General features: G+C 38.7%; 1 pseudogene; it reads right to left on the bottom strand.

Annotated features, from left to right (window-relative positions):
* Positions 1 to 2550: 2550 nt before the first annotated feature.
* The window catches only part of LOC130838161 (zinc finger protein 160-like), a 50798-nt pseudogene continuing 27743 nt past the window's right edge, over positions 2551 to 25605 (bottom strand).

Below are 25605 nucleotides of genomic sequence, written 5' to 3'. Positions count from 1 at the left end.
CCCTGGCGGTCCAGTAGTTAAGACTGCGCTTCCACTGCAGGAGGTATGGGTTTGGTCCCTAGTTGGGGAACTGGGATCCCACAAGTTGCACTGTGGGGCCAAATTTTTTTCTTTTAATGAATGATTAAATAAATAATAAAATAGAAATTAAAATAACATTTTGAGTGTCTACCCTCAATTGAATATATTGTGTAGTTTCAAGGAAATCCTATTTCAGTCTCTATTATTCTATAGGAAATGCTTAAAGCAGCTTCTCCAATTCTGAACATCCCTCAGATATAACAGGTATATTGTTACATTATAGGACTTCCTAGGTGGTGCAGTGGTTATGAATCTGCCTGCCAATGCAGGGGACACAGGATCGATCCCTGCTTCAGGAAAATTCCACATGCTCTGGAGCAACTAAGCCCATGCGCCACAACTATTGAGCCTGCGCTCTAGAGCCCGTGAGCCACAACTATTGAGCCTGTGTGCTACCACTACTGAAGCCTATGTGCTGAGAGCCTGTGCTCTGCAACAAGAGAAGCCACTGCAATGAGGAGCCTGCACACCACAATGAAGAGTAGCCCCCGCTTGCCACAACAAGAGAAAGCCTGTCTGCTGTATTGAAGACCCAACGCAGCCAATAAATAAATAAATAAAAATTTTAAAAAATATTGTTATAGTTTATTATTAAATTAAATGTGGAGTTGATAAGAGCCCATCAGAAAGAAAGAGCAGTTTAGCAATACACTAAAAGACTAAGGGTCTTTCACTTTTTTATTTGCTTGGCTTTTTGGCCCTCAGTGTGAACTTCCTATTTGTAGCAGGACTTAAGTATGAACTGAGCTCATGTAGTTCTGAGGCTTTCTTCCTCAGGTGAAGGCAGCACCATGTAACTGGGCAATTTCAGTAAGGTTATTTTACAAATGTTTGATGATAAACCAGTTGGAAGTGTTAAAACTGAAAACCCATAGTCACCCGAATGCAGTTAGAAAAAGAAAGTAACATATTTGTAGTTGAATCAAAATTAAATGGAAAAAGGCAATATATGAGAGAAGAAATGAGGATAATAATCTAGGAAGGGAATTCTTGAAATCAAGATTTCAAAGGTGGAACAATTAGTGGAGACAATGACCTATAACCTTGACTTTGGGAGGTTAAGGTGGGCATGAAAAAAGAAAAGGTTATTGAAAATGTACCAGTCACCTTTTTACATGTTTTGCTAAGTAACAAGAATCCCTGAATTTTCAATGTTTTACAACATATATTCATTTCTTCCTCACATCATGTCTATCATTATTCACCTCTTGCTTGTTTCTGTATTTTGATTCTGTCATTCAGCATAAAATTTCAGTCTATCCAAGACCATTCTTGCAGTAGAGAAGACAGGGTTATACAAAACAAACACAAGCTTTGAAAGCTTCCATTTAAACTTGAAACATGCCTTTCTACTCCCACCAAACTGTCCCAGGAACTCAAAAAGTCAAGCATGCGAAAAAGGGCAAGGAAGTGCAATCCTCTCAAGTGAAAGGAAGGGTTGCCTAAGTCAAGTGGCCAAGCTTGATATCAAAAGGCTTGATATCAAAAGTATGATCTCACAGAAGAGTGATAAATGATTGTAAATAATATCATACTACATATGATAACTGCAGCTTTTTATCAGAAATGATTTTTCCCTTCTTTGTTCACACTAAAACTACTGATATTAGATAAAACAGGGAATATCACTACAGAGCATGTAGACATGAAAAGGATAGAAAGGAAATCTTACAAAAACTACACAATCACACTTAAAAACTAAGACGAAATAGACTAATTCCACTAAATGAATAACCTACGACAAATCACCAATGTGAAAGATTATAACTACGTTGAATTACAAAGTAAAATTGTAATTTCAAAATCTCCACTACCCAACAAAGAACTCTGCAGAGATGGTGACTGTGAGATCCTAGTTAAACTACTCCATAATTTGGCTGTTTCAGTATCTCCTGGGTGTAGCCTAGTGGCCTGCTGGGGTCAACTGACACACCAATCTTTCCCTTGACAGCACATCCTACGTAACAGCCCATAGAGTCACAGGATAGGACTCCCTGAACTGCCCTCATGATAACCATACATGCCTATCACCCCTGGCCTTTCCCTTGTTCTTCTTTAGATGTGTCTCCCCTTCCCCCACTGAAGCTTAGTAATTTCTATTCTTTTTTTTTTCCTATTCTTTTTTAATTCACCAATCCAATTCAAAGAGCCCATCCATGGACCCTAAAGAAGGTATATCCCCCAGGTCATGCCCCATGTTCTCTGCCTGCACCCTGCCTGGACTTTTTACATGTTCCCTCCAGCTGTACCTTGTAGCTCCTCCAGAATCCGTGCAGTCTTTTGTGGAGATGCCTAACATTCAACACTCAGTGGCTCGACTTTACGAAAGGTAATTTAACAAAGTCACAACAACGGCATTCAACAATTCTATCAAATTTATAATGAAAAATTACCAGTAATTCTATACGATATCTTTCTTTAAAAAAAAACTTTATTGGAGTATATTGATTAACAAGGTTGTGTTTCAGGTGTACAGCAAAGTGAATCAGTTATACATATACACATATACACTCTTTTTTTCATTGCTTTTTTAGATTCTTTTCCCATATAGGCCATTTGAGAGTACTGAATAGAGTTCCCTGTGCTGTACAACAGGTTATACTATCTCTTTTTAAGAAAAGAAAAGGAGGGAGTACTTGTCAACTCAATTTATAAGGCCTGTATTACTAGGATAAAAAACTAGACAAAGTTAATATGGAAAAAAAAAAGAGACAGTAAACAAAATGACCAATTAAATCTCACATGAAGATTCAAAAATTCATCATAAAATATTAGTAACAGAAATGAATCATAGACAGAAATAATTCATATTAAAGACAATCTAAATCGGGGAATTCCCTAGCAGTCCAGTGGTTAGGACTCGTTTAATCCTTGGTGGTGGAACTAAGATCCCGCAAGCCACGGGGTGCAGCCAATAATCATAATCATAATCGAGATGACTTATCAAAGAAAATACATTATTTTGGTTGGGAACAAATTCTATGAGGAGGATACTGGATGTCAGTTGACAAACTAAAAGTAACACAAATGTTATTTCCTCTGCAAGATCTTCTGGTTCTGAAAGTAAATACATCACTGGGAAAGAGCAGCACGGCTTCCAGACACTTGAGAATGGAGAGTCTCTGGTCACAAACTATAATTGGAATTTTGAGGCCTATCCTTTAATTTATCCTTATAATTTCTTTCACTTCACTGCATGTTTGTTAAACTCCACACACTTGATTTTCAAGCACCTGACCATAGCCAATTTCCACAAGAAAGATTTCATGTCACCATTTTGCCATTCAAGTTCTTTCACTGAACTAAAGCCCAAACTGTTTGTCTTCATATTTATATTCCACCTACTTTGCAACTGTCATTGCCTATGGGCATTATCATGTCACGAAAGTCCCTAAACAACTAATTTACATACCCCTTGCTATAAAATAGGAGAAATACATGTGACAGAAAAAGTTACTGCTAAGGAAACAATTCAAAATATTTTTTATTACAATAGAAAAGCCAACAATGTAACACATTGTGTACTTGCATAATTTGAAACTCAAATTGTAACAGAATTTAGAAAACTGCTCTTTGAGTATATTACTTAGTTATATCATCTAATAAAGATTTCCAAACATTAATTTTATTAAACTAGGGTAAAAATACCTCTGGCAAGTTATCTAAATAGTACTGTACAATCATTTTCAAGAACCGTATTGAACAATGGAATGTATGTGTGCTACAGGATAAGGAAGGTAATAAATTATTATTATGAAGAAAAGTGTGGCTTGCCAAGTCAAGAACTCTGGAATTTCAGGAGTAAGCATTCAATGTTTCTTTGTTTCTTTTTGGGTGAAGTAGAAAAGAACAGCTTTATTGCTTTGCCAGGCAAAGGGGCCACAGCAGGCTAATGCCCTCGAAACTGTGTCCCAACCTGGAGGGGGTAGTGAGGAGTTTGACAGTAATGGTTCAAAGAGGGCGTGATCAGCTCATGGACGTTCTTTCTGACTAGTTGGTGGTGAGGTAAGCAGGAGTCAGCATCATGAAGCTTCGGGTTGCAACCAGTGTGGGGTCTACATGCTTGTGGGCAGCATATCATTAATTTCACCCACCTGGTGGGGGTTTCACTATCTGGTGTCTGGACTTAGGCTCAGGTTCTTTGTGTCTCAGCACAGAAGGATTGATTGGCAAGAAGCAGACTTATTAATATAGGAGACATTGCTATAGGACACTTGTGAGGGATATATGTGGGCAGGCGAGGGGGCTCTGCCTTAAGTGTTTTATTAAAGAGTTTGACTCCACTGTCTTCTTTTCTCTCTGTGTTTTTTTTTTTTTTTTTTTTTTTTTGGCTGCACCACGCAGCCTGTGGGATCTTAAGTTTCCCGACCAGGGATTGAACCTAGGCCCACGGCAGTGAGAGCCCGGAGTTCTAACCAATGGACCGCCACGGAATTCCCCTGACGCCACATATTGATGTTTGACTACTGACACCTTTCAATCCCCAGAAAAACCTGTTCCTATTCAGCCTATCTGGACAAACTGATAACAAAGCCTAAGGGCTCCTTCCTTTGAGACAAACTGGACGGTCAAACAGTAAGCTCATCCTTCACCAAGCCTCACCATCAGTAATTAAATTTTCTTCTTAAGTTAACTGTTCTCCCTTCAATTCCTAAGAATAAGACTAATTTCTCATTAAACACAGATGCAATGGAGAAAGTGATCAACTTTTCCTGTGTATTGTTCCTACCACAAAATCAGTCCCTAGTAACCTGTCATTCTCCTCGCATGAAAAGTCCACTCCCTTAATGTCCTCATTGCTCAGTTCATGGTCACCTGATAGAGAATTCTGTCCTATAACCCACAGTGACCTATCCACGGACCCCAGACATAACCAGCATGATGATTCAAGGCAGCTTTATATTATTCTCTGCTCCTCCCTGTTGCTAATTTCACAACTATTGGATGTGGTTATTCAAGGTACTTGTTTTTCCAGGGAACATGGATGTGAATGAACCACACCTAATGAAGTCAGCCCCTTTATGTTATTGATTCCTTCCCAGAGACCATCATCAAAAGCCTGTAATGAAAGCATAAGATCAAGAGACTTTCAAACTTCAGGTTGAAAGCCATAAATAGTAATGTGGCCTTTTCAATAAAACTCAATTAACAGAATATTTACACAGTGAAGATAATTGGCCATTTACACATATGTTGTTTTTCCTGTCATATATGTATCATTTCATAATTTTTAACATACTATGACCTGTAATTATTCTGAAGTGCATAACAATCTGACATTAGTCTTGGGAGAACTAAAGACAAATGTGACTGACTCGCACCTAATCAAATTGGACCCCTGATTTTATAGATTCCTTTCCACAGACTATGATGGAAGGCCTCTAATGAAGCCATAAGATCAAAAGACTTCAAACTTGAGGCTGAAAGGTATAAATAGTAAGTTAGGCTTTTCAAAATAACACCAATAATTAAATATTTATACAGAGAAGATACTGGCATATTTCCACGTATATCCTTCTTCCGGTACTATACACATCATGTCATATGTTTCAACATATTGTCAGCAATGATTCTGCAGCATATAGTATCTCACATTAACTTTGGGCAAATAAGACGTATTTATTCCTAATATAGATTTGCTGATACGTCATCTGTTCTAAGAATTGTGCAAAAAAAATTTACCCAATTCATTACATTTGTAAGGATTATCCCCAACATGATGAGTTCTGCGGTGAAACCTCAGGACACATCATTTCATCAAATTCTTTCCACATTCAGTATATCTCTATAGTTTCTGACCTGTATGAATTATATCATTATACCAGTAATTACTAGTGAACTTGATGAAAACTTTTATAACATTCACTACATTTGAAACTTTGCTCTCCAAACTAAATCCTCTGTTGCAGAGAGTTAATCTTCAGGTACAAGCCTTAGTACACATATTAGTTTGTGTGGTATCTCTCAAAGATAGATACTGAGAAATCTGATGAATTGTGCAGCCAGAATAAAGCCTGTGCTCATACACTTGCAGGGTTCCTCTTCAATGAACTCTCCACTGTTGCCTAATACTTGAACTCAAGGGAAAGATTTTGCCACACTCATTGCATTAGTAAGGGATCATTCCAGTACCTTCCCATCTTGTGATCTTTGGATAAAATCTTTGCCACACACATTATATTTGTGTGGTTTCTCTCCAGGATAAATAATCCAATATCTAGTGATGCGTGAGCACTAAGTTGAAACTTTGCCACATTCAGTACATCTGTAATGTTCTGTCCAGTACAGATTAATGGATGATTGGCAGGATATGAAACCCGAGTAAATGTTTTGCCCATTTATGGCACTTGTGAGGTAACAATCTTCAGAATGAATTCTTTGGTGAATGAATTTCTGGTCTAAAGGACTGGTCATACTAATTAAACACACTTACCTGATTTCTCTCCAGGATGATATTTTCAATGAAACCTAAGACGTGGACACCTGCTAAAACCCTTGCTTAAAACTCGTTATAGGGTGGATTATCTGACATTAAGGTAGGCTTCAAAGTACCTGATGGGTTTGTCACACACCATATTTGTCTGTTTCTCTCCAATATGAAACTCCCATGCACCTTAAGCTATGAATTTTCAGTGAAGACTTTAAGACATTCAATACATTTCTAGAGCTTCTGTCCAGTATAGATTATGTGATGGTGAGGCTTTGCCACACACATGACGTGCATAGTTTCTCTCCACTATGAATCTCCCATGAATTTAAAGTGTCAGTTTTGAATGAAGACTTTCCCACATATATCATGTTAATATGATTCCCCCTTTGTATTTATTGCCTGATATGTAGTGAGAGTTGAGAGCTAAGTAAAGGTTTTTCAACAGTCTTTATTTTTGTAAGGTTTTGCTTTCTTATGAACACTCTGATGCTTTGCAAGGTATGCCTTTCGACTAAAGCAGCTGCCACACTCATTACATTTGTAAGGTTTCTCTCCAGTATGAATTCTCTGATGAATTACAAGATTTGAATTCCGATTGAAGACCTTGCCACACTCACTACATTTATAAGGTTTCTCTCCGGTATGAACTCTCCGGTGAATCGCAAGGTACGAATTATAACTAAAGACCCTGCCACATATATCACATTTACATAATTTCTGTCCTGTATGGATTATTTGATGTCTCCTGAGGTTTGAGCTGTGATTAAAGATTTTGCCACAGTCTTTACATTGGTAAGGTTTCTCTCCAGTATGAATTCTCCGATGAACCGCAAGATATGAATTTTGACCAAAGACTTTCCCACATACATCACATTGATATGGTTTATCTCCTGAATGGATGATTTGATGCTGTATGAGGTGTGAGCCAAAATAAAAGGTTTTGCCACACTCGGTACATTTGTAGTGTTTCTCCCCAGTATGAATTATCTGATGACTGACAAGGGTTGATCTAATGCTAAACACCTTACCACACTCGTTACATTTGTAAGGTTTCTCTCCAGTATGAATTCTCTGATGACTTGCAAGGTTTCCTTTTTGACTAAAAGCCTTGCCACACTCATTACATTTGTAAGGTTTCTCTCCAGTATGAATTCTGCGATGTTTTGCAAGATAAGAATTTTGACTAAAGACCTTGCCACATTCATTACATTTGTATGGTTTCTCTCCAGTATGAATTCTCTGATGAACTGCAAGGTATGAACTTTGAGTAAACACTTTTTCACATACATTGCATTTATACAAGTTCTCCTTTGTATGGACTATCTGATGTGCGCTGAGGTGTGAGCCATGATTAAGGGTTTTGCCACAGTCATTATATTTGTAAGGTTTCTCTCCACTATGAACTGTTCGATGAATTGCAAGGTCTGAATTTTGACTAAAGCCTTTGTAATATACATCACAATTAAAAATTTTCTTTTCTGTATGGCTCAACTGATGCTGAGTGAGGTTTAAGCCCTGATGAAAGGTTTTACCACGCTGATTACATTTGTAAGGGCTTTCTGTGTGCGGGCTCTGGTCTTGTGTCAGTACTGAAGGATACATAAAATCACTCCCAATTGGATTAGAAATGCTGGTTTGGACAGTAGGAGAAATTCCTTGAAGCGATGAAAATGAGGTACTACTGTTGCTACTCTTGTCAGCTTGATTAAATTCATCAATTTCCTCTTCATTTTTAAACATATGCTGTTCATCCCAAAAGCCTAATGCAAGTCTGTTTTCAACAGGCTTGATTCCTGTGATGCTTCCACCAAGTCCATCTCTCATATCAGTGAGATTTTCGTTATGGGTTATAGGCTTTCCTTTGTAATTTCTTTCCTCATCTCTTGGCTGAGACTCAAACTCATATATATTTTCCTGGATTTCCCTGAGGCAGAAATGTTTGATTTTATTCCTTTCATGTCTTCCCAACATCACTGTCTGGAATACTCCTCCTCTATCAATGTTTGAATTTAGTAGTAATTTCTTGATCACATGTACATGAGAGATATCTACAAGATATAAAGAACCATAAGTATCCTATTCATTACAATTCATAAGTAAATATTTCATGTTAAATACAGGATATTATACTAAAACTAGCACTTACACAAAACAGAGTTATGAAAATTCCCAACCATGATATTAAAACCTTTACAGACACAAAAGGAATGATTCTTTACTAAAGGATGATAAAGTGATCTGAGGCAGTTCCACTTAAACTTAGGGCACCCAATTTTCAAACAACCTGTGATAAAAACACTCACATTGGAAAAACTTCTGTTAGCTATCAAACAAAGTGTATTTTTCAACCACGATACCAAAGCAAATACCAATTAGCAGTAAACACACTGGTGCCTCATAACTTAAGAGAAAAGAATATTATACTATATATATATTGTGCATACTTGTTAAACAGAAATGAATGCTAAAAAAACCGGACAATGCATTGTAACAGTAAATAATCCAAAACTAATTTAGTCAATGAATAATCTCAATGAGTGGCAATTTTCAATTGGGAAATGAATAGAGCACACGGAAAATGGCCAATACGATAGAACAGTTTTTTAAAAACAAAATGTTGTTCTAAATACCTCCCATAAAACTATGTACCCGTGAAGAAGTGTAAAACATTCTGAAAGACCACCTTCTGTAAATCTAAGTTAAACATTAATAAATGAAATGTTCTCCAGTTTATATTAACAGCCATTAAATAGAACAATTCCCTACCTGTGCAGCGCCCTAAAATATGCAGTTCATTGACTCCAAAATATATGTAATGAAGAATGAGCAATCTGTGAATTTATTTAACTAGGTTTATACAACAAATTGCAAAAGAAATGCATAGAATATGAGGAAAAAAAGGGATATCATAATAAACATGCCAGCGTATTAATATATCTTTTTATACAGAAGCCACTTTTGATTCATTAATGCAAAAAAAGGCACTATTTCTGGGAATTCCCTGGCGGTTCAGTGGTTACAACTTGGCACTTTTACTGCCATGGGCCCAGGTTCCATTCCTGGTCGAAAAAGTAAAATCCCCAAGCAGCGCGGTGTGGCCAAAAAAACCCACACTATTTCAAGCCATCAAACGTTACTAATTTCTTTTGAAAAGCTTGAGGAAAATTATCAGAATTATTCAAGTAAGGAAAGTGGAATCACAGGTCTATGTACAGGAAAGCAGTGAGAGCCACGGTGTGAACCTTGACCGACAGACTGAGACAACATATTCTTAAACATGACTGCCCACCTAAGCAGTACAGATTACAAAACACAACAACAAATATCAGCACTTTAGAAAGAAAACTTCAAGGGAGATGCAAGAAGTGAACTGTGTAACCACTAAAGTTATTCAGCCATCCTTCCTGGAAATGGTTGCTGAGTCATCACAGCTGCACACAGTGATTTAGCTTGTGCCATAAGAAAGTTGTTCAATGTATAAAGAGGCATTAGTTTTACAGCGTGAATGATGTGGAAGGTGGAGGGATGGCTGAAGGAGTCCTGTGGAAACTGGGAAGTTCAGGAGAATAATTTAAATGTGCTAGGAAATAACAATCTTCCCATCCACATCAAGGTACCATCTAAGGGGACTTCCCTAGTAGCGCAGTGGTTAAGAATCTGCCTGTGAAAGCAGGGGACACAGGTTCAAGCCCTGGTCCACAGTTTCAAGCCCTGATCCAGGAAGATCCCACATGCTGAGGAGCAACTAAGCCCGTGAGCCACAACTATTAGCCCACGTGTTGCAACTACTGAAGCCCGCGTGCCTAGAGCCCATGCTCCACAACAAGAGAAGCCACGGCAATGAGCAGCCTGTGCACCAAAACGAAGAGCAGCTCCCGCTCGCCGCAACTACAAAAAGCCCGCGTGAAGCATTGAAGACCCAACTCAGCCAATAAATAAATAAATAAATAAATAAATTTATTTAAAAATATATACATTGAAAAATAAAAAATGTACCATGTAAGGAAAGGTCAGGACTGAGAAGGGGTCTAAGTAGAGCACAGTTTTTTTAACTATGGGAATTATACTATGAGTATGGGAAAGAAACAAAAGAAATTTAAACAACTGTAGAAAGAAATTAAACCTATTACACTATTAAAGGTATTAAAGGTATTAAACTGAATATTCCAAAGGCTGTATTTCCATGCATATATTTGGTAAAAACATATATAACAGTCCAAGAGGCTGTGCAATAATATGCTTAGCAGAAAGGAGAAGGAAAAATCAGGAGAAGACCAGCAGCAGGAGAAGGATCTGTCTATTCTGTACACACACATGCAGAACAATGTAATCAGATCAACAGTACTGTAAAGTAGGGAGATCAAAATTTCTGGGTGAGCAGAGTTTGTACGAGGAAACAAAGATAGCAGAAAGTGTTTGCCAAACCTTGAGCAATTGCAGGATACGATCACAATAATTAAGTAAGTAAAGAAAGAAAAAAATGTTAGTAAAATATTAATTACATAACATACTTTGGTATATAAAATGTTTATGTTAACACTCCTTGTTATTAAACATGACAATGTTCTTTGAGCTGGCCTTTCTAAATACTGGAAATTATATCATTAAATTTCTTAACATAAACTCTGCAAAGGAAAACAAAACCATGAGGAGTGTTGTCAACAGAAGAGCAGAACAGTAAACCACAGGCACTCAGTAGCCATGAGGAAGCCAAGTTAAAAACAATAACCAAAAAAGAATTTAGGAAAACTCTACAAACCAGGAAAAGAAGCGGCAGTACCCAAGCAACTGTCTAATCTGAAAGCACTAAACTGAAAAATGTAGGAAAGTTCACAACAATTTCCTGGCCTTTGACTCCCCACCTCCTTCGTATATTGCATTGACATTGAACTGGCAGAAACCTCCCAATTCCCAGAGATGCCCTCAGGGGGAAATGCTAAAAACATGATAAAAATACTCAGTAAACTAGAAATAGAAAAAAATATATATTACCTCAACATAATAAAGGACATGTATTAAAAGCCCATAGCTAGGGGGCTTCCCTGGTGGCGCAGTGGCTAAGAATTTGCCAGCCAATGCAGGGGACACAGGTTTGATCCCTGGTCAGGGAAGATCCCATATGCCATGGCGCAAGTAAGCCCATGTGCCACAACTACTGAGCCTGTGCTCTAGAGCCTGCGAGCCACAACTACTGAAGCCCAAGCACCTAGAGCCTATGCTCTGCAACAAGAGAATCCATCGTAACGAAAAGCCTGCACACTGCAACAGAGAGTAACCCCCGCTCACCACAACTAGAGAAAGCCCGAGTGCAGCAATGAAGACCCAATGTAGCCAATAAATAATAAGTAAACTTTAAAAAACAAATAAAATAAATGAAATCCATGCCCCTCCTACTGAAAGAAAAAAAAAAAAAAAGCCCACAGCTAACATCATATTCAATGGGGAATGACTTAAAGCTTTTCCTCTAAGATCAAGAACAAGATAAGGACACTTGCACTATTTCTTTTTCTTTCTTTCTTTTTTTTTTTTTACTGTTTAACAGCTTTACTGAGATAAAATTCACATACCATAAAATCCTCCCACTTAAAGTGATTGCATCAATTTTTTTTTTTTATAATAAACTGCATATATTTAGAGTGTACAATTTGGTATCCCAATTTCCCAATTAATTCCCCCCCAATCCTCCCAGTTTTCCCCACTTGGTGTCCATATGTTTGTTCTCTATATCTGTGTCTCTATTTCTGCCTTGTAAACCAGTTGCTCTGTACCATTTTTCTATATTCCACATATATGTGTTAATATACGATATATGTTTTTCTCTTTCTGACTCACTTCACTCTGTATGACAGTCTCTAGGTCCATCCATGTCTCTACAAATGTCCCAGTTTCATTGCTTTTTACAGCTGAGTAATATTCCATTGTACATATGTACCACATCTTCTTTATCCATTTATCTGCTGATGGACATTTAGGTTGCTTCCATGTCCTGGCTATTGTAAATAGTGCTGCAATGAACATTGGAGTGCATGTGTCTTTTTGAATTATGGTGTTCTCTGGGTATATGCCCAGTAGTGGGATTGCTGGGTCATATGGTAGTTGCACTATTTCTTACAAAAAAAAAAACAACACGACTACTGGAATTCCTAGCAAGAACATGCAGGTAGCATAAAAAGACATGAAAACAATCCCAACAGAAGAAAGAAAGAAAACCATCTCTTTTGACAAATGAAATGACCTAATATGTAAAAAACCCTGGAGAATTCCCTGGCAGTCCAGTAGTTAGGACTCCAAGCTTCCACTGCTGGGGGCCCAGGTTTGATCCCTACTGGGGGAGCTAAGATATCCGCAAGCCACACAGCACAGCCAAAAAATTAAAAATTAAAATTAAAAAACCCTGAAGATTCTGCAAAAAGAACCTGATAGAAATAATGAACTCAGAAAAATGACTATATAAAATCAACAAACAAAAATCAATACTGTTCATATACATTAACAATAAAAAATCAAGAAGGAAAGTCAGAAAACAATTCCACTTACAATACCATTGTAAAAATAAAGTACTCAGCAAAACGTTACAGAAGGGAAAGATACATGCACTATAAACTAAAAACACAGCTAAAAAATATTTGAAAAGATACAAATTAAGGCAAAGCTATACCAAGTTCAGGCATTAGAAGTAAATATTCTCAGGATTTAAATATTATCCTAAGTGATCAACAGATTCAACCCAATCCCTAATAAAATTCCAATAGTGTGTCTTGAAGAAATAGATAAATCCATCCTAAGATTCAAATGCAATCTCAAAAGACACTCAATAGCAAAACCAAGGTTAAAAAGAACAAAGTTGGTGGTTTCACAATTATCTCAAAATTCCTAGACACCTAAACTAACCAAAGCACTGTGGTACCAGCATAAAGACACAGAGACCAGTGGCATACAACAGAGACATGAGAAATAAACTCTTGCGTATATGATCAAATGATGTTCCACAAGAGTGTCAGGACCACTCAATGGGGGAAGGGCTGTCTATTAAATAAAACAAATTATGGTTCAGACTGAAGGTATCACCCCACTTCATAAGTTCTCTGATTTCGATGTTTCAAAATTAGCTGTTGTTGTAGAAAGAACAACGGCACACAGGTGACCAAAAAATGGCACCAACAACAGTTTACACAACAGCTTCACAAACATGAGGATGTGAACTTGGACAATGTTATCCTGAGGAGAAAGTCCTATACCGTTTACCGAGGCTGAAAGGGGATGGTCACAGTACATGTGAACAAGACTGTCACAGTGCCCTGGAGACAGGCTTTCGTGACATTGGTCAAAACTAGAAAACCTTGGAAAGATTTATCAGCCAGGATCCGGTGACACTTTCTATTTCGAATCGTAGAATATGCAGACCACTTCGCTACAGCCCAAAGTGGTGATTTTCTACTAGCAGGAAAATATTACAATATACGAGGGATAGTATTCTCCATCAAAATCACCTGTCACCCAGTAAACCCACCCCATAGAGAGTCCACCAGAAGTTGTTGATTAACTAAGGGTGGATTATCACAGCAAAAAAATAGGATAAAATTTCAGGACCTAGGACTATGTATTTCATAAACAAGTTTCAGAGGCAAAATCACACAAACTTAGGAGAATATGAAATCAGGAAGCAAATACATTCCCAGACTAGGTAGAGTAGTACAGAAGTGAAAAATACACGAGATACGTGTGTCAGATATCATAGGACCTTTAGATGGAACCAACAGCTCTAGCCACGGATGCCAAACTAAGAGCCTGAAACATACACATATGCTCCTCATTAGGACAGGGAATCAAAAAGAGGATCTCTCTGTCCACTGTCCTTAGTTTTCCTAAGTAATAATTGCAGAAGATAGAAGGCACAAGCCATAAGTGTGTGGCCAAAGCAGAACAGAAGAAACGGCTGAGGGATCTAAATAAACAGACAGGGTTGAGACAGCTCCATGCAGGTTCTAAGGAGCCAGATTCAATCAAAGAGCAGCCAGAGTTTCTCATCTTCTGACGAGGTCTCTTAAAAACATCAAGTGGTAATGCAACAAGGGAAGGTTCAGGGATTGTAGTCTAGAGGCATCAGCTCTTATCTATATGGTCTGAGAACTGAGTATTCAACGGAATGAAATCAAGAAGGAGAGATGAGTAAGAGGCCACTTTAAAAAAGTCCACCTCATGCTCCTCTAAGTCAAGCAACAGGAGTTGACAGGAGCCAGATGGCCAAGTGTTATAGATCATGATAAAGACTTTGCTTTTGTCTCTGGTGGAGCTCCTGCACCACTGGAGGGTGAAAGAATACATTTTACATGTGGAACGACAAGAGGGATAAGTTACAGAGAAGAAAAATTTCCTCTGAGAGTTCAAATAATAAGTAAATTTTTTTATTCCCATAGAACTCTCTGACGAGGGGAAAGTCTCCAGACACTATTAATAATGAGGCTTCCCCTCGGCCCTTCTGAGATCTGACCTGTGTTCACACCTTGATACATCCCCAAAGGTATTCACATCACTCTCCACAGCCCAGGGCTCTTTCTCTTGTTACAAAGTGGGTAAAATATTCAGATAAGAAACAGAAATTCCTCCACATAGGAGGAAGGAAACATGATTTGCTGTGGCTTTTCCAGAATTCTAGTCCCTTGCTCAACTGAGAACTCAGGTGACTGTAGATGGGAATAGAAAAATATTTCAAAAATTCACCTGCTCTTCGCCTCCAACTTAATACACAGGGAACAGTATAATGTGCAGAAACGTAGCTGTTTTCCTAAAACTCCTAAATCAAAAGCACAGGGCTAGGAACCAGGAAAATGGGTATATTAAAAGTTTCCCACTGAGCTTTATATGTATGTAAGCTTTGGAACAACTCCTGATTTATCACAAGGTGGGTAGACCATGAGAGGAAAAGGTAGATTTAAACTTCTGATGCTGCACTCTGAAGCTTTTCCTGTCTGAATCAACAAGGATTTCAGATCAATCAAGCAAAACAGGGGCTCCCAAGAGCCACACGATGGAAAACGCAAAGATACATAAGGACAGATCCCAATTTCTGGAGGGAAGTTATCCTCACCCAGGGAGACCAGGTTCCTGTAGGTCTCCAACATCACGTCCCTGTACAAGGCCCTCTGAGCAGGGTCCAGGCATTCCCACTCCTCCTGAGAGAATTCTATGGCCACATCCTTGAAGGTCAACCGTGCCTGAAATGAAAACACATTTCACCAAGGCGCCCTGAGGAGAGTTCTTATTTTCACACAAAATGAGAAGAGGTGAAAAGATCAAGCTGAAGTATGTATTCTGACAGATCCACACAAAGATATTCGGAGGAAACTGTGGGTCTCGAATTTTAATTTCTTATGCTTTTTCATAGAGTACGACCTGTAATCAATGTGGATTTTTCATTTGTGTGGACAATTCATGAAACAGACATAAATAAAATTCAACAATGAGTTCTCTATCCAGAAGTGTTAGATTATTGTGTTTTACACACGAGTGCTATTTAATATCTAGATGAACTGCACTATGGGTGGTGGCTTCAGAGACAACAAAGTCCACAACGCTTTAAAAAAAATCAAAATCTTAAAATTATGATGATAACAACAGCAGTGACTAAAGGTGTTTGAATACTTCAAAGATGCTAAGTATTACCCTAAATGCTTTATAGGTATGAACTTTTTTTTATCAGCATCATAGCTGAGTACAGAAATATCTGTTCCTATCTTACAGAGGAGAAAACTGTCAGAGATATTTGGATAAACAACTCAGTTCAAGCTAAGAAATGATACAGCAAGCACCTGAATTATGGTAGATGGGAGTCTTGACTTGAAGCAAAAACTGAAGTAACAGAAGATCATTAGAAGCACATTGACAGAGGGTTCCTCGAAAAAACTTGAAAGAAGTTCAAGGTAAACAACATGGAAGGCAATAAAAGGTCATTATAGATGTTGGCACACACACACATACACATAACATGTTGGTAATCTTACTAGTACTTGAACCATTAACAGGACAGTGTAGAAAAAATTCAAGGCCATGGAATATATTTATGATATAATTTCAGCTGCAGTAAAATACAGTACATAGTTATAAAATTATGACGTCTCTTATCAAAATGATGGAGTTGCACACCCATGAACTCATGGGAGCACATGCAGATGCACAAATAACAGAAATGACAAAAGCTGTCTCTGCCAGAAAAACAAATACTGTATGCTAACTCATACATATGGAATCTAAGAAAATGGTACTGATGAACCCAGTGACAGGGCAAGAACAAAGATGCAGATGTAGAGAACAGACTTGAAGACACAGGGATTGGGGGAGGTGGGGGGGGGGGGGGTGGTGCGCGAAGGGGAAGCTGGGATGAAGAGAGAGAGTAGCATTGACATATATACACTACCAAATGTTAAAGAGATAGCTCGTGGAAGTTCCTGCATAACATAGGAAGAGAAACTCAATGGTGGGTGATGGCTTAGAGGGCCAGGATAGGGAGGGTGGGAAGGAGTCATGTGAGGGAGGGGATATGGGGATATATGTATAAATACAGCTGATTCACTCTGGTGTACATGAAAACTGGCACAAGAGTGTAAAGCAATTATATTCCAATAAAGAACTTTAAAAAAAAAAAGCTGTCTCTGGACATATTTTTACATGATTTTTTTCATAATCATTTTTATTTATGTTAATTTCAGCATCTTTGGAACAATGAAAAAGTATCAACTGTACTAAATGGTACTAACATGCAAATAAATAGGATCCTTTAACTGCAATCTCTATGGAATATCTATATATAAAGACAATTTAAACCACAATATTGACATAGGTATGTATTAACAAATTCAAAGCAGAGTTTATTTCTGTATTCCTCACAAAACATTGACTCAAAATTTAAAAAGTTACTACTATTACACATTAAGAGATTAAGAAAAATTATCACAATAGTAAAGTTAAAAACTACTTGGAGAATTAAATTTCATGACTAAAAAGAATATGGAACAAAATATATTGTTATTAAGAAAGAACATTTCACCAAATGTCATAATCAGAAGGAAATACTCAATGCATCCCTTCTGAACTTACAGTAGAGTGAAGAGGGCTGGCCAGGGCTCCTGCCTTTCAGCACTGTACAGTGTGCCTGAGCAGGGACCACTAGAGGAAGTAACAGGAGGAAAAGAGAAAGCAAGAGGGAGACACACAGAGAGAATGCGTCAGAGTTGGAACTGTAAACATTCACAAATCTAAGGACACAGCAATCTAAGAACAGAGAAAGAATAGGAAAGATATTCCATCCTAAAGAGAGAAGAGGTGACTATATCATAGAAAAAATAAAAACTGACACAAGAGACAAAGGATATTTAATGATAAAAGGGTCAATTCACCAAGAAGATATAAGTTATAAACACATATATATCTAACATTAGAGCTCACCCAAATATGAAGCAAACAACAGAAATACAGAAATAGAAAATAGCAAAATGTCAGTATGAGACTTCAATACTCTTATTTACGCATGGAAACAAAAAGTTATAAGGAAACAGAAAACTTGAACAACATTAAAGAACAATTGTGGGACTTCCCTGATGGCACAGTGGTTAAGAATTTGCCTGCCAACGCAAGGGACACGGGTTCGATCCTTGGGCCAGGAAGATCCCACATGCCATGGAGCAACTAAGTCCATGAGCCATAACTATTGAGCCTGTGCTCTAGAGCCACAACTACTGAGCCTGTGTGCCACAACTACTGAAGCCTGCACACCTAGAGCCTGTGCTCCACAAGAGAAGCCACCATAATGAGAAGCCTGCACACTATAATGAAGAGCAGCCCCCGCTTGCTGCAAGTAGAGAAAGCCCTTACACATCAAGGGAGACCCAATGCAGCCAATCAATCAATTAAAAAACAAAAACAAAAAACAACTGTACCTAACAGATGTAAGACTCCACCCAACACCAAAAAACATCCTTCTCAAGCAAACATGAAACATTCTCCAAGACAGACCACATCTTAGCCCAGAAAACAAATCTTAACAAATTTAAAGAGACTGAGAACATAAAAAGTATCTTCTTTAACCACAGTGAAAGGAAACCTGAAATAAAGAGCAGAAGGAAAACAGGAAAACCCCCAAAATGTACAAACTAAACAGCTGATTCTTAAAGAAGGAATGGGTCAAAGACGAAATCAGAAGGAAATGGTAAAAATATCTGAAAATGAAAATAAAAACACAACATACCACAATTAATAACGGGCAGTCAAAACCATAGTACAAGGGAAATCTACAATGCTAAATGCTTACAACAAACAAGGGGAAAGATGCAAACTCTACTGCTGTTCAAGAATGTACTGGGCTTCCTAGGTGGTGCTGTGGTTAAGAATGCGCCTGCCAATGCAGGGGACACGGGTTCGATCCCTGCTCTGGGAAGATCCCACATGCCACGGAGCAACTAAGCCCATGCACCACAACTATTGAGCCTGTGCTTTAGAGCCTGTGAGCCACAACTACTGAGCCCATGTGCTGCAACTACTGAAGCCCACGCGCCCAGAGCCCGTGCTCCACAACAAGAGAAGCCACGGCAATGAAGAGCCCGTGCACCACAACAAAGAGCAGCCCCCACTCGCCGCAAGTGAAGAAAGCCCGTGCACAGCAAAAGAGACCCAACACAGCCAATAAAATAAATAAATTTATAAAAAAGTACTGAGAGTCCTAACCAGAGCCATTAGACAAGAAAAAAAGAAATCAAAGTTATAGAAATTGAAAAAGAAGTAAAATTTTCTTTTTCTCCAGGTAACAAGGTTTCATGTGTACAAACCGAAAAGGCTCCCTGAGAAAGCGGCCACTTCAAAAAACAACTTCAGAAAAATTATAGCAGGGAATTCCCCGGTGGTCCAGTGATTAAGACTCTGTGCTTTCACTGCCGTGGGCCCAGGTTCAATACCTACAACCCACAAGGCACAGGCAAAAAAAAAAAAGGCAGCACAAAAAAAAAGCAGCACACAAAAATCAGTTGGCTTGCTATACACAATTAACAAATTCAAAAGAAAGTTAGAAAACAATCCTATTTACTATAGCATCAAGAGATAGAATAGGAAAAATTACCCAAGGAGGTAAAAGACTTGGACAATGAAAACTACTAAACGTTGCTAAAAGAAATACAAGGACATAAAAATAAATTAAAAGACACCCTATACTCAAGAACTGGAAGATTTAATATTGTTAAAATGACTTTATTACTTAAAGTGTTCTATAGAATCTCTGTTAAAATTTCAAAGGCCAGGATGGGGCTGGGGAGGGGGTGGGGTTGGGGTGGGATGAATTAGGAGATTGGCATTGCCATATATACATTACTAATAAGAAAAAATATATCAAATTGTACACTTTAAATAAATTCCATTTATTGTAAAAAAAAAAAAGATTAACTGCCATGAAAATGTAATAATAAATATCATTTATTGGGGAAAAAAATTCTTAAAATGACTTTATTACTACAACTGATTGACTTTGGTGTACCTCAAAAGCTGGTACAAGAGTGTAAAGCAATTATATTCCAATAAAGAGCTTAAAAAAAAAATTAAAAGCTTTTGCACAACAACAACAACAATGACTTTATTACTTAAAGTGTTCTATAGAATCTCTGTTAAAATTTCAAAAGCTGGGGGGGTGGGGATGTTGGGGTGGGATGAATTGGGAGATTGGGATTGCCATATATACATTACTAATAAGAAAAAAAATATCAAATTGAATGAGTTTATATGACATGAAAAAAAATGTCTGGTAATATGGAGAATCTCAGTTTATTAGATAATAAAAATTTCTCATAATTTTATAATGTTCTGTAGTACCACCATTGTATTGTTAGGAGACTGGCAGAACCAAAAGATAAAAAAGGAAAGATAAGTCACTGCCTTCAATGTGATATGGGGGTTTTCCTCAAAGGTCTTGGAGAAAAAGTAAGGGCTCCAAAGTACCTATGCTTTGATTTGTCACAATAGTCCCAATATTGGGATAGACTTGGAAACACATGTTGGGTAAGAAGTTAACTGTGTCAAAAAAAAAATCTTGGTATGAGCTTCATTTATCAATGCTTTACCATAAAATCATCATTATGTGTTAAAAAAAAATTTCAAAGGCAATTTTTGTAGTTTAAAAAAAAATTATACTAAAATTCATAGGGAATCTAAAAGGACCCCAACCAGCCAAAATACTCTTGAAAAAGAAGGTGAAGGCCATCATTTTTGAATTTTAAAACATATTACAAAGTAATCAAGATGATGTGGGATGGCCATAAGCACATACAACCCAATGGAACAGATTGGAATGCCAAATATAATCCCGAGAATATATGTAAAATGTATAGACAAATGTACAGGTGCAAAGACTACACAAAGGGGAAAGGAAAGTCTCAATAACAAATGATGCTGAGAAACTATATACACACCAGCAAAAGAATGAAGATGGAAGCTTATCTGCATTAAAGGTGAAAACTTCTGTATCATAAGATACAATCCACAGAGTGAAAAGACAACCTCTGAGGAATGGAGGGGATGAAAGAGATTTAAAGAATTTCCAACTGTCAAGAGATTTAGGTTGATTTCATAGTTTAAACTCAAGAATGGAATAAACATTCCCTGGTGGTAACATTCCCAGGTGGTCCAGTGGTTCGGGCTCAGCGCTATCACTGCAGTGGGCCTGGGTGCAATCCCTGTGGGAAAACTAAGATCCTGCAAGCCACTGCAGGGCGCAGCCAAAAAAAAAAGTGAAGAAAACAAATGACTCCTTATTGGTCTGTTTTCCACATTTTACCAGATACTATGCAAATTGATCTCCAGTTTCTTTATCCTGCCTGACAGAGAGCAGACAGTGCACCCAGACTGGGCCCCTCAACACTCCCTGCTGCCCAACAGCACTGACACATCGAAATCCATGGGTGTGAAGCCCTGCCCAGGACGATGCCCAGTGGAGACTCTTCACAAGTTCTAGGTCACTGGGTCATGGGGAGATGGGATCTAAGTGGAGATGACAGGCCCTGAGGGAAGGACCCGGGTGACTGTGAATGTACAGGTGTCCAGCAGGATGCTTCAGAGTCAGACAAGATTAGTGAGTCCAAAGAAGGGCATCTCAGGAAGAAAAGACTGAGAATCCAATGAGAATACACCTTTACCTGAGAAAAAGCCATTGCTGACTTCTTTGCTTTCCTCTCCCTCCTCTTCCAGGCTTCTTCCTCAGGCAAAGTGAGTCTTTTGAAGTCAATCTTGAAAGTTGAAAAGATGCTGTTTAATGCTTAGAATCAACATACCCCCTTCCTGTGCCACAACCACACACACAGGGAAGACCTCACCATGTGGAACAGACAGTCCTCTGCTACCCACTGTCACAGGAGGGATTCAGGTCAGTAAACTACACAGAGACCAACAGGTGAGTTTTTCCACTTTATTCAGATCTCGCTCTGCTCCTGGTGAGGCCCTCACACACACAGCAGCAGTGGGCACCTCAGCTGAACTCAACAATCCACTTGAGGTTGAAGACCAGCGCTGATCCATCCCCATGCAGAGCAGAGCCCCTCACCCTCAGCCCAGATCTCAGCCCTCAGGAATGGGAGGACTCAGAGCTGTGATGCTCAATCACGGATCCAGATTAGAACATCCTGGGGCATGTTAACTATTAATGAGGTTGGACCCCACAGTGACAATCTGAAAAGGAATCTCTGGTCAGAGGGTGCAAGACACACATGTACAAAATTCTTCACCAATCCAAGGAGGAGCCTGAGTTCAGCAGCACTCAGAGGAGGCAAGCTCAGCACACCTCCCACTTTCTTTTTCTTTTCCAGCTTTACTGAGGCATAACAGATGAGTAACACTGGTGTGCATATGAGATACCCAATGTGATTATTAGACAGATGTATACACTGTGTAATATTAACAATAAATTTACACATCCATCAACTCACAACTACCATTTTATTTCTGTGTGCTGAGAACACTGAACTGGTACTGTCTCAGCAAATTCCAAGTATGTAGAAACACAGGATGATTAACTATAGTCAGCATGATGAACATTAGATGTACATGTTGCAAATATTTACCTAAATATAATGATTTCATTTCCTGTAGATATCTAGACAGAGGAACCTCTAAACTGTTTTCCGTAATAGCCATACCCTTTATATTCCCACCAACAAAGCACAAGGTTTCCCTGTTCTGTATGTGTGTGTGTGTGTGTGTGAGAGAGAGAGAGAGAGAGAGGGAGAGAGACAGGTAGAGTAAGGACAGTAGAGGAACCAGCACTGGCCTGGCAGCAAGAAAGGAGCAGCTACATCTCCCCAAGGATGTGCCTCTGGACTACTGATCACTGTGGGGCTGCTGGCCCTCGGATTCTTGGAACAATCTCTCCCTATATTAAATAACTCAATGGCCCCTCTCAAGTCGTATCCACAGAAACACACCTAGGAGAATCTCCCTAATGAAGACCTTCTGCCATTTGAAGCTTATTATTCATAATTTCCCTTCTAGGTTCAAATGAACTTACAAACTCTCATGGGTTCCAACACAGTCTTGATAAAACCCATAATGATCAACTCATCCTGCTATAACATACCAGAAAACATCCCACACACTACTAAATCATGCCAGAGGGAAAAATACGTATGAAGACACCCAAGGAACCACTAGATGCAAAATACTATATTTTCATCCACAGTGACCAAAGACATCTCCAAAAACTACATATAAAAGAAAGATATTTCCAATGATGCACATGCCCCAGTGAGACCCAAACATCTCTCAAGGAAACACTTCTATCATCTAAACACTTCCCCAGAGTGAGATGGTGCCGTCATCCTGGGAAGAGGAGCACAGTGCATCTTTCAATGAAGGGAAAATAGGAAAGACTCCAAATAATCAATGGAGAAGGGCATTTCTGATGAGAGTGATTGATACAGAGGCAATAAACATGGTTACTGTGACAGAGGTCATCAGGAGAGGATGGGGAGACCTCTCTGAGCCTAAATCTGAAGGGGAAAAAGGGCCTGAGCGATGGTGACTCAAAGGTAAAAGGTAAGAAGAGGAACTAAGATCTGACAGAAAAGGTTTTGGTGTTTGGGAGAAAAACTGAGTGTGACTGGGGCAGTGAAACCATGAGAAAAGGGTCAGCTCCCAGGATGAGGCTGGATGCACTGGCAGGGTCCTGAGGATGATACAGGGCTGAGTAGCCACAAGGGGTCAGGATTTTGTCCTGAGGACAAATGGAGGCCAGTGGAGGTCTAAGTGCCAGGGCTGACATAAACTCTCCTCAAATTATACTTAATGCAGAGAAATATTTCTGACTACGGTCACTTCTACTCCGAGCCTATGTTCTTGTCTCCATTCCAGCATTTTTGTTTTTCATTCTGGGAATACAGGGACCCATATACAATCCTAAATAAAACTAGACATTCTCTCCAAAAAGAACTGCCGAATAGAGACATACACCCAAATTGCCAATCAATTCAGGGTCGGTGTTGCTCTGACTGAGAGTTTCTGGTCTAGTCTCATCCCCAGGTTACAAGTGGGCTCCCTGAGGTCCAGAAGGGAGACATTTCTGAGACAGTCCTGGTTAAATGAACAGAATCAGGTGTAACTGAATTCTGAAATGAGATCCTGAGGGGTCGGTGGGCAGAGTTTGTCCTTATCGCCCATCCAATTTAAAACACCACCTTTCAGGTACCTGATCTAAGGAAACTTCTCTTTCAAGCTTTGATCACACTGACACCAAACAAGTAATTCTTCTTTTCCAGAAGACTCATAGCAAAATAATTAAAAAATAAACAACTGCAAAAGCACAGCTGCTGGTGCAGAAAACATTGTAAGGGTTCAGTTTAGATATAAGCTCTGCTCAAACTTCTTCATCATGAAAAGAGGAATAAAAGGGGAAAAAATATCAGACTAATGGTTAAACTAGGTTTTGACTGTTAATATAAAAGATCATTGACATATCTACCAAGTACTCATCAAAAGAGTCTAAAACTATTTATTAGTTACCAAAGAACTTTTCCAATATATAAAGATAAAGCAGGGAAAGCACTTAGGTGCCAAATATATCTGAATCAATAAAAAGAAATAATTTGTGAATGTTTTTAAATCTAAAAATCCCGCTGTCGATGTTTTTCAAAAATTAAGGATGTATCATATTTAGAAAAGAATCACATGAGTAGAATACATAAGGCCATCAAACTTATTTGACAAGTTAATAATTATTTGCAGGGAATTAAGTATTTGTCACTAGGATATATGCAAAGTTAACAAAAAGAAATAAATGAAAAGAAACCAGAGGGAAAAAAGTAAATTCATTACAGAAAAACAACACTTTTAAACCTTCTGTAAAGTGGTACCATGTAGTGACAGAGTCAGTCATTTTTTGTCCCACTAGTCTCTCCCTTATCCTCTACCCCATGCCAGGAAATGGAAGGGGGTGACCCACAACTGTATGAGTCAGCTCATATCCGCTTGGTTGAAAAGGGATTACAAAGGGAAGTTATCTTGTCATATGAACAATTACAAAATGCACAAAATTTACAGTTTTGCAATACAAATCCTCATCTGTATAATTTAAGCAAACAAAACTTAAACTTATTAGATTCTAAAGCCGGAAAGCAGTATATCATAACTTAATCCTCCAAACCCAATCATCTCACAGCCCCACCTGGACCCAGTTTCCCCTCGACCTGCACTACTATGTGTTTCCATTTCATTGTCTCTTTCCCTGTTTCTGTCTCCTCCTTTTTGATCTTTTCTACTGGCCTGGTGTTCCTTTTGGCCTATTTCTCTCTGCTGCACTGCCACACTCTGCAACTTGCTTCTCCTCTTGTTGTTCTTTCCCCCAATCTTTCTGATTGCCCTAAATCTCCATACATTTCTGCCTTTTTCTTCCCCCAACTCTACTTCCTCTCTGCCCGCCGGTTACACGCCTTCCCTCCCTTCCCCACTCTCTGGCACCGCGCAGGTGGCTGTGCTTACTTCCTACTCTCTTCCTCTGCTCTGCTAGCCACAAGCTGTCATCTGTTTCTCCAGGACCAGGATGCTCTGAAGACCATGGTTCCACCTTTTTTCCTCTC

The sequence above is a fragment of the Hippopotamus amphibius genome, chromosome 16, assembly GCF_030028045.1.
Source record: "Hippopotamus amphibius kiboko isolate mHipAmp2 chromosome 16, mHipAmp2.hap2, whole genome shotgun sequence".
Classification (NCBI taxonomy): domain Eukaryota; kingdom Metazoa; phylum Chordata; class Mammalia; order Artiodactyla; family Hippopotamidae; genus Hippopotamus; species Hippopotamus amphibius.
Note: the sequence above shows the minus strand (reverse complement) of the source record. Positions and strands in the feature narration are given on the sequence as shown.